Raw genomic sequence first — 8,545 nt, forward strand, 5'->3', positions numbered from 1 at the left:
CACTCTACCCTCTCCTAAATTCTTCTCCAGTTCTGCTGTCTGTGGACTCTGGACTACACAGCCACTTGGTGCCCATCTCCCTAGCTCAGTATGTTGCTGACCCAGCATCAGATTGGATCAGCTTTTCAGCTTGCAGAACGAGAAGCCAGCGCCTTGGGGTCCCTGCCAGCTGCCCACCACCCCTTCCACCCTCTCACCAGCAGTGTTCCTTTAGGCACCACCCCCGCTACCTTGATCCCGCCCTTCCTGACTTAGCACCCAGCACAGCTTTAGAACTCCAGGGCAATACCCACAGGTGCACGGCGTCCAGGCTCCCCACACTTCCCAGGACATCAGCTGGCCTCCATCACTCATTCATGGACTCCACTGCACAGAGGCCGTAGCAATAAGTAGGTCAAAGGCTGTCCTCCTGCCTTTTACATTCTCACAGCTGGAGGCAGGTGCTAAACGAGTTTCAGGTTGTCATCAGTTCTATAATGAACTAAACAAGATGACTTGAGAAAATAGTGGGGGGACTATTTAGATAGGGTAGTCGGGGTAAGCCTTTGGAGGAGGCCGATTTTGAGAAAAAAATAGTTGAATCATGAGTCAGTGAGAAGGGCTGGGGGAGGAGTGTTCCAGGCAAGGGGTGAATAAGTGCCAAGACTCTGGGCGGGGAGAGCTTGGCTTCTTCAAGTGACTGAAAGTGTAGCTAGAATTACCAATCAGAGATTTCCCTTCTCCTCCTGGCCTTCCTCTTCCTTCTCTCCATCCTCTTCCTCTGCTTCATGCGTATTATTTTTACACCCTTTCGGCCATTCCAAAGTACTTCTTCGTCTACTTTCTCAGTGAATGACAGAGCCGTCCTGTGAGGGAGTCAGTCTAGGACTTAGAACCTATGTTGTAGATATGGGGAAACTGAGGCCCAAGTCACCCAGTGGAGCTGGGGCTCAAAACCAGGTCTCCTGAGCACTGGCTCAGAGGCAGAGTCTCAACCCCACTGAGAACCTGCTTGTCTTTCTGCTCGTAACTCCAGAGTCTGTGTCACCTGCACCACCTGATGGACCATCTCTGGGAGCTGGACTGGGGCCAGGTGGGCAACCAGTGTTCCCATGTACGGGCAGAAATACCAGGACAAGGAGCAAGAGGTCTGATCTCTGGAATAGATCAGGGAGGCTCTTGATGATTTAACTTCTCTCAGGAAGGAAGGCCACCAAGCAGAAAGTTAAATAAATAAAAGCAGTGCCAAGAAACATCCCCTAAGGCCTCAGGATCAGGCCTCAGTGTCAGGATCTCAGTGGTTCAGATCTCTAGGCTGTAAATCCTAAGGGGGCTTGCAGGTAAAAAACTTACTGAGTTTTGCATGTGGGAACTTGAGGGCCTATGGGGGGACCATGTCCTGTTGGAACAATTATGAGTAAACTGGGAAGAGAGATAATAATATCCAATATTTCTCAGCAGACACTGGGCAAGACACTTATGTCCATCCTCTCATTTAATCTTCACTTAATATACACACTTAGGTAGGATGTTAGTTTTCCATTATTGCAATAAGAAATTACCACAAACTTGGTGACTTAAAACACACATTTATTACTTTACATTTCTGGAGGTCAGAAGTCCTAAAATCAAGGTGTCGGCAGAGCTGTGTTCCTGCTGGAGGCTTGAGGGGAGAATCTGCTTCCTTGTCTTTTTCAGCTTCTAGAGGCCACCCGCACTCCTTGGCTTGTGGCCCATTCTCCACTCCTCCAAGCACATCATTCCAACCTCTGCTTCCATTGTTGCATCTCCTATTTCTGGCTTTGACCCTCTTGCCTCCATCTTATAGAGACTCTTGTGATTACATTGGGCCCACCTGGATAATCTAGGATAATTTTCCCATCTCCAAAGCCTTAACTTCACCTGCAAAGTTGGTCCCTTTAGCCATATTTATAGTTGCAGGAATAAGAAATGGACTTCTTTGGCAGGGGACGGGGGCCTGATTTAGTCTACCATAGGTAGGTACAATGACCATTTCCATTCCAAAGATGAGGAAACAAAGGTTCAGGGAACTACATAACTTGCTCAAAGTCCCACAGTGGTAAATCCAGGAATCCACACAAGTAGCTTAACTCCAGACCTCAACTCTCCATAGCTTCCCTAATCAGAACTCTGCCTATGCCATGTCCCTTCCGCCATCTGCCCCAAACCCACCCATCCTTTGAGCTCAGGCTGACTCCCTCCTAGTCTTTCAACGTTTAGAGCTGATAAGGCCCTTCAGCCCTATCCAACCCTACACCTCCTTGTATGGCTGGGGAAATTGAGGATCGTAGAGCCCAAGGTCACAGTATAGACAGCTAGGCCTAGAGCCCTGGTCTCCCAACTCCAGGCCCAGGCGGAGGCCAGCTCTGGCTGTTCCAAGTCTCTGGAGTCACAGACTGGACCAGCTGATCCTTTGGGCTGAAGATTATGTATCAAAACTCTGAAATGCACCCTTTATGCATCTGGCTGAAGGTCAAGGCTGCCAAGCTAAGACGGCCTGGGCACATGGAGACTGACTCAGCCTGTTGTCCTGTTACTGTATCTTTTCCTGGGCCAGCCCTCCTATTGGCTGAAGGGCACAAAGACCCCATTGTCATCTGGCCCTTGGTCCCCTGGGCAAAGTGGCCGCTGACCAGGGCAAGGCCAAAGGGAGAGGAGGATGAAATTTCATGTCAGCACCCCTCCCCACTTGCACACTCCCACTGGGCAAATTCAGATTTTCCCTCAGCTCTTTGCTATTCACAAAGGACTCTTATTCCCATAGTCTTTCGGAGAAAAGTCCGAATTTACTAAGCACATTCGGGGCTTGAGCAGACAGAATGTCCTGCTCATGGTCACCCTGGTGGCCCATGTGGTGCTGAAATGACAATTCCAAACTTAACCCTTGGTCCGAGGCTCTTTCCACTAACCAGCTGCCTCCACCCAGGGTCCAGGGAGAGCTTACCGAGCCATCTCCTTCTTCGTTGAGGTAACAAACCGTTCACGATATGTTGGCTGCGCTTGCTTGCATTGACACAAACCCACCCAAGGAGAAGTGATTGAGTTCCAGTTAGGTTCTGCCCGTAGTAGGACCTGTGCCCTGTGGCCCTGCCTGTAGTCTGTCCTTGAGTGGCCCATCTTTCCTCTCCACCTCGGTTTTCTTTTTCTTTTTTAAAAATTTATTTATTTTATTTATTTTATTTTTGGCTGCACTAGGTCTTTGTTGCTGCACGTGGGCTTTTCTCTAGTTGAGGTGAGCAGGGGCTACTCTTAGTGTGGTGCACAAGCTTCTCATTGTGGTGGTTTCTCTTGTTGTGGAGCACGGGCTCTGGGTGCCCAGGCTCAGTAGTTGTAGCTCGCGGGCTCCAGAGCGCAGGCTCAGCAGTTGTGGCACACGGGCTTAATTGCCCCGTGGTATGTGGGGTCTTCCCGGACCAGGGCTCGAACCCGTGTCTCCTGTATTGGCAGGCAGATTCTTAACCACTGCACCGCCAGTGAAGCCCCCACCTCGGTTTTCTTGTCTGTTAAATGAGCATAATTATCTGACCCTCCTGGGTGCAAAGTCAGTGTAAGATTCAAGCGAGCGTGGGTTTCAGAGAGTCAGTTAGCAAGAGCAGAGTCAAAAGTCCCAGCCTTGGAGTCAGATCTCTGGGCCTGGATCCTGTAGCAAGTGACTTAACTCTAAAACTGGGGGCATGTTATTTCACCTCCACGTTCAGTTTTCTCAAGTGTAACGTGTAACTCTCCCCTTTGTCTTGTGAAGATTAAATGAGATCATATAGGTAACATGTTTGGCTCACTGTTCATATCCTACACTATCAATAAATGTGAGCTCTCTTACCATTAGATCATTAAACATTTCCCAAAGCATGTCCACAAACTATTAGTCCTCAGATAAAAAGGGGGACCCTGGGTTCAAGCGAGTTTGGGAAATGTGGCATCTGCCACCTTCCTCATAGCTATTCCTCAGGCCCATGAGAGCATTAAAGCCTCTGAAAAGTTCTGCAGAAAAGAAACCTGTTTAACTCCATCTAACATTTACACATCTCTCTTTCCATGAACTTCTGAATGCGTCCCACAGAACTCGTGTTCCATGAAAATACCTTTGGGGGAATGCCTACTTGATCCAATGCCCTTGTCCAAAGAAGAAACTAAAGTCCAGGAAGGGGAAGCGACTTGTCCTGGGTTACGTGGCCAGTAAATGGCAGAGCTGGAACTTGACCCAAGCTAACGAATTCTTTGGGCTATTGCTCTGTTAAAGAACACTGAGAAAACACCTTCTGCTGTTGGTGTGGACAAGCACTCTCTAAATGTCAAAGATTTGTATACTGGTTTCATAGCCTTTTATTCTTCCTCTGAGGTTCTGTATCCATGACTGAGGATGCCAGGCTCCCTCTGGCCTGAGCTGTCTCCCCGCAGCCCTGGGTGGGGTTGGAGGAGCTCGACTATGGATTAGTTCTGCCTCCTCCCACCCCTGGCTCTGTAACACTGCAGCTGCTGGTCCTGGTCCAGGTCCAGGGAACACTCCCACGCAGGCACCAATTTTCTTCGGAAACCCCACACGCCTGGAACTCTTTTCTGAAGGAGGAGGAAAGCCCAATAACCCAACCCAACAACGTGGCAGCTCTTACATGTTCCCTGACGTGGCCCGCAAACCAAGCCTCTCTTCAGTTTTAGCAGCTGTAGACCCAGGAGTAATGACAGCCCCGCCAGCCCAGCGACGTGGCAGCCGTTGCTGTGACTCAGCCGACCTGGGGGGCAGCCTGGAGCCTCCATTGGTCTTTTCTGGGTCCCAGGGCTGGGCAGATAGGGGACATGGAAGGGAGATCTGGATTAACCAGTAGAACCTCTACCCCCATCTCCAACACAAGTCTCTTTTTTTCCCCACCATTGCCTGGATAAGGCAGGTCACATCACTCTCTTCTGAGACTGATCTAACGCGGCCCCAGTATGTCACCTCTCCCCACTTCTGGCTTCTGTTCTCAGACAGCAACTTCTTGTGATGAATCTTCGAGACTTTTCAAGCCAGTGGTGTTCAAACTGCCTTCTACAGGAGTTTCATGCAGGAGTCTTAAGGGGATGGAAAGAAGGCCAAAGGGGCAGGTCTCTAGGTCCCAGTCCATCCCTGCCTTCAACCAGAGCAGAACTACTGTTTTGTTTTGGAGTAGAGTTGATTTGCAATGTTGTGTTAGTGTCAGGTATACAGCGAAGTGATTCAGTTATACATATACATATATCCACTCTTTTTTTTTTTTTTTGTAGATTCTTTTCCCATATAGGCCATTACAGAGTATTGAGTAGAGTTCCCTGTGCTGTATAGCAGGTTCTTATTAGTTATCTAGAGCAGAACTACTTTTATCTGTCTGACATATCAGATTTTTGCCTAAGATTTCATTTCATTTCCTAGAATGGGTTCGCTGCTTAAAAAAAAAATTGAAATGTACAAATTTATTTTTCGTCCACTGGCTTTATGGGTGAAGAAAAAATGAACAGAGAAAAAGAGGGTAATCTGTCCCAGACACGGAGTATCACAAACTCACAAACTATACCAGGCCCTGTGGGAAAAGGGAGGTTTCCAATAGCCACGCATGAGCCCTGGAGGATGTCAGACCCACTCCCCGGAAACTTGCAGTCCGCTCACCCCAGCTAGGCAGCCATGAGGAAGGTGCTCCATCCACCAGCCCGGTACATCCCTGGAGGAGAAACAAGGGTTACCAGGGAGGTAAATTTATCATCTTCAGGGGCAGGCAGGTGATGGATGTGAGCAGCCCCTCTAAGGATTGGCTGGGCCTTGAGCAACCTGGAGAGAACATGCCCTGCCCAGAGGCTCTCAGATCCCTTCTGCCCTTTTAATTAATTAATTTAAAAAAGTTTTTATTGAATTTCTTACAATACTGGTTCTGTTTTATGTTTTGGTTTTTGGCTGCAAGGCATGTGGGATCTTAGTTCCCCGACCAGGGATTGAACTCGCACCCCCTGCATTGGAAGGTGAAGTCTTCACCACTGGACCACCAGGGAAGTCCCCCTTTTACCCTTTTTAAAAATGTTTTGCCCTCCAAACAAAATGCAACTTCAGGAGGAATCTCTCCATTGGCCACCAGTTTGGCACCTTTACTGATAGGGGCTGATTCACCTTTCTTTAAGGGAATGGACCATCCCTCTTCTGTATTCGTCTGGGAGAAGGGCCAACGTCTTACTTTCTGGTTTTGAAAACTTTAAAGAGACATAGCCTCTTGCTTCCTTCTCTCTGCTAATCTGTTCCTCTTCTCCTCCATTTTCTCATTTTTCTTCTTCCTTTTTCCTGGGCCCCTCCTCTTTCTGTCCTTCCCATCTTTTTGAAAAGAGCAGTGGACCAAGAATCAAGGGGCCTGAGTTCCTCACTCTGTAAATGACTTGGGCAAGCATCTCCCCTCTCTGGGCAGTTAGCTCACTTGTAAAATGAGGCTGTCGGGTTAGGTCATAATTTCCAAACAGCAGGGGATGAGGACCAAGATGAGGGCACTCAGGTTCCCTCCTTAGACCCCCAGAGGCAGCTGTTTGGCTATTTTAATCAGGTTCTGCAGCTCCATTACTCTTGAAAATCACAAGTCATTTAACTCAAGGCCTTCCAGCCTTTCAGTTCAGTGTTTCCTCTTCTTTTTCTATTCTGGCTCCTGCGTCTCTCCCTCCCTCAGGTCCTCAGGTTTGCTAGTGGAGACTTACAATCCTCCAGGGTGGCAACCCTAAGTCTGTCCCGCTGTCTCTTGAGAGACCAGGCTGTGCGCCTTCACTTGCAACGTGGGAGAAGAAATGGTTTCTTTCCTGAAATCCCAGGGCCGTGAGGAATTGTAGCCAGCCACCCATCTTGGCCCCTGGTTGCAACACTGAGATCTCCACCCCCTGCCCTCCCCCACTAAACGGCCCCGCTTCCCAGCCTTATCCCAAGTTGGATTATTCTCCTGATTCAGACATTTTTGTGGTGTGAAATCATCTCTGCCCCAGCCAGCTGAAGCCAGGAGCTTGCTACAGCCCACAACAGCTCACCAGCCCTCCCTTCTCCTGCCACGTCCCACACCCTCAGCTCCTTTCCTCCAAGTGCTCAGAATTTCCATTTGATGTCCTTCCAAGGCTAAAAAGAAATTCAGACAGAGTGGCAGGGGCATGTCAGCTCTGGGATTCAGCTCTGGCCTTTCCCTGTAGCTCCTGTGCGGGTCCTGGCACATGGATGACTCCCAGGTAAAGGTGACTAAAAATGAGTTTGTGAAATCAAGACAGAGGGACACAGTCAAAGCAAGAAAGGGAGACAGGCTCAGACAGAGGAAGAGAGAGACACAGACAGAGTCTGTCATGATCAAGAGAGAGACAGAGGTGAGGAGAGAAGGGAAGAGGCAGACACAGAGAAACAAATATGGAGAAAACGACTCAAAACTTAGCAATAAGACAAAAGGGTGACTGCATATCCTCTTTTTTTTTTTTTAAATAAATGAATGTACTAAGCTAAGAGGTCTTTTATCTTCTTTATTTGTTTTAAAAAAATTTTGGCTGTGCCACGTGGCTTGTTCCCCAACCAGGGATCGAACCTGCACCCCCTGCAGTGGAAGTACAAAGTGTTAACTACTGGACCACCAGGGAAGTCCCTGTGTATCCTCTTGACGTTAGACTGAAGCTTGGGCTAACACGCCTGTCCAAAGATCTGCTTCTCTAGGGGATATATTGTTGTTTGACTTGCTGTTTACTATTGATTAGGGGTTTGGCTCTGAAGTTACATATTAACTCATAGATTTCTGTCCAGTTAAAGAAAGAAGCTCAGAGGTTACAGTTTTAATGCCTTGTAGGACATTAACCAGTTTTGTATATGTCCTAGCAGACTTTTTCCAGCCTTCCTTCAATGCCTTTGTAGACATGATCTCTCTTTGAACTCTCCTTGAATCAGCTTTACCACCCTGCTTATTTCCTCATTAACAGGTTAAATAAATCATTGACATGTGCCCATTTTTTATTTTTATGCAAGTTGTGTTTTTAACTTTAAAAAAAACTATATTTTTGACAAGCGAAGCAAAAATAGAATGAGGCAGATAAAGAGTGAGAGTGAGATGCAGAGACAGAGAGAGAAAGTGTAAGAGAGAGAGACACTGGCAGACCTGCAGGAGAAAGCAACACAGAGAAACGGAAAGAGACAAAGGCAGATATGGGAATTCCCTGGCGGTCCAGTGGTTAGGACTCAGTGCTTTCAGTGCCGGAGCCTGGGTTCAATCCCTGGTCGGGGAATTAAGATCCCTCATGTCATGGTGCAGCCAAAAGGAAAAAAAAAAAAAAGAGAGGTAAAGACAGAGAGACTGAGACCCAGTCAAACCCATACAGAGAGTCAGAGAGAGAGGAAGAAAACAAAACAAAAGAGACAGAAACACAGAGAGACACAGACAGAGATAAAGTCAGAGGGACTGAGACCCAGTCAAACCCATACACAAAATCAGAGAGAAAGAGAAAGAGAGAGAGAGAGACATAAGGGCTAAAAGCAGAATGTAGTGTTGGCCATGCATCACACAAAACCGTAAATAGTGGTGGCTTCTGGAGAGGGGATGGATTG

The sequence above is a fragment of the Mesoplodon bidens genome, assembly GCF_964165515.1.
Source record: "Mesoplodon bidens genome assembly, chromosome: 4".
Classification (NCBI taxonomy): domain Eukaryota; kingdom Metazoa; phylum Chordata; class Mammalia; order Artiodactyla; family Ziphiidae; genus Mesoplodon; species Mesoplodon bidens.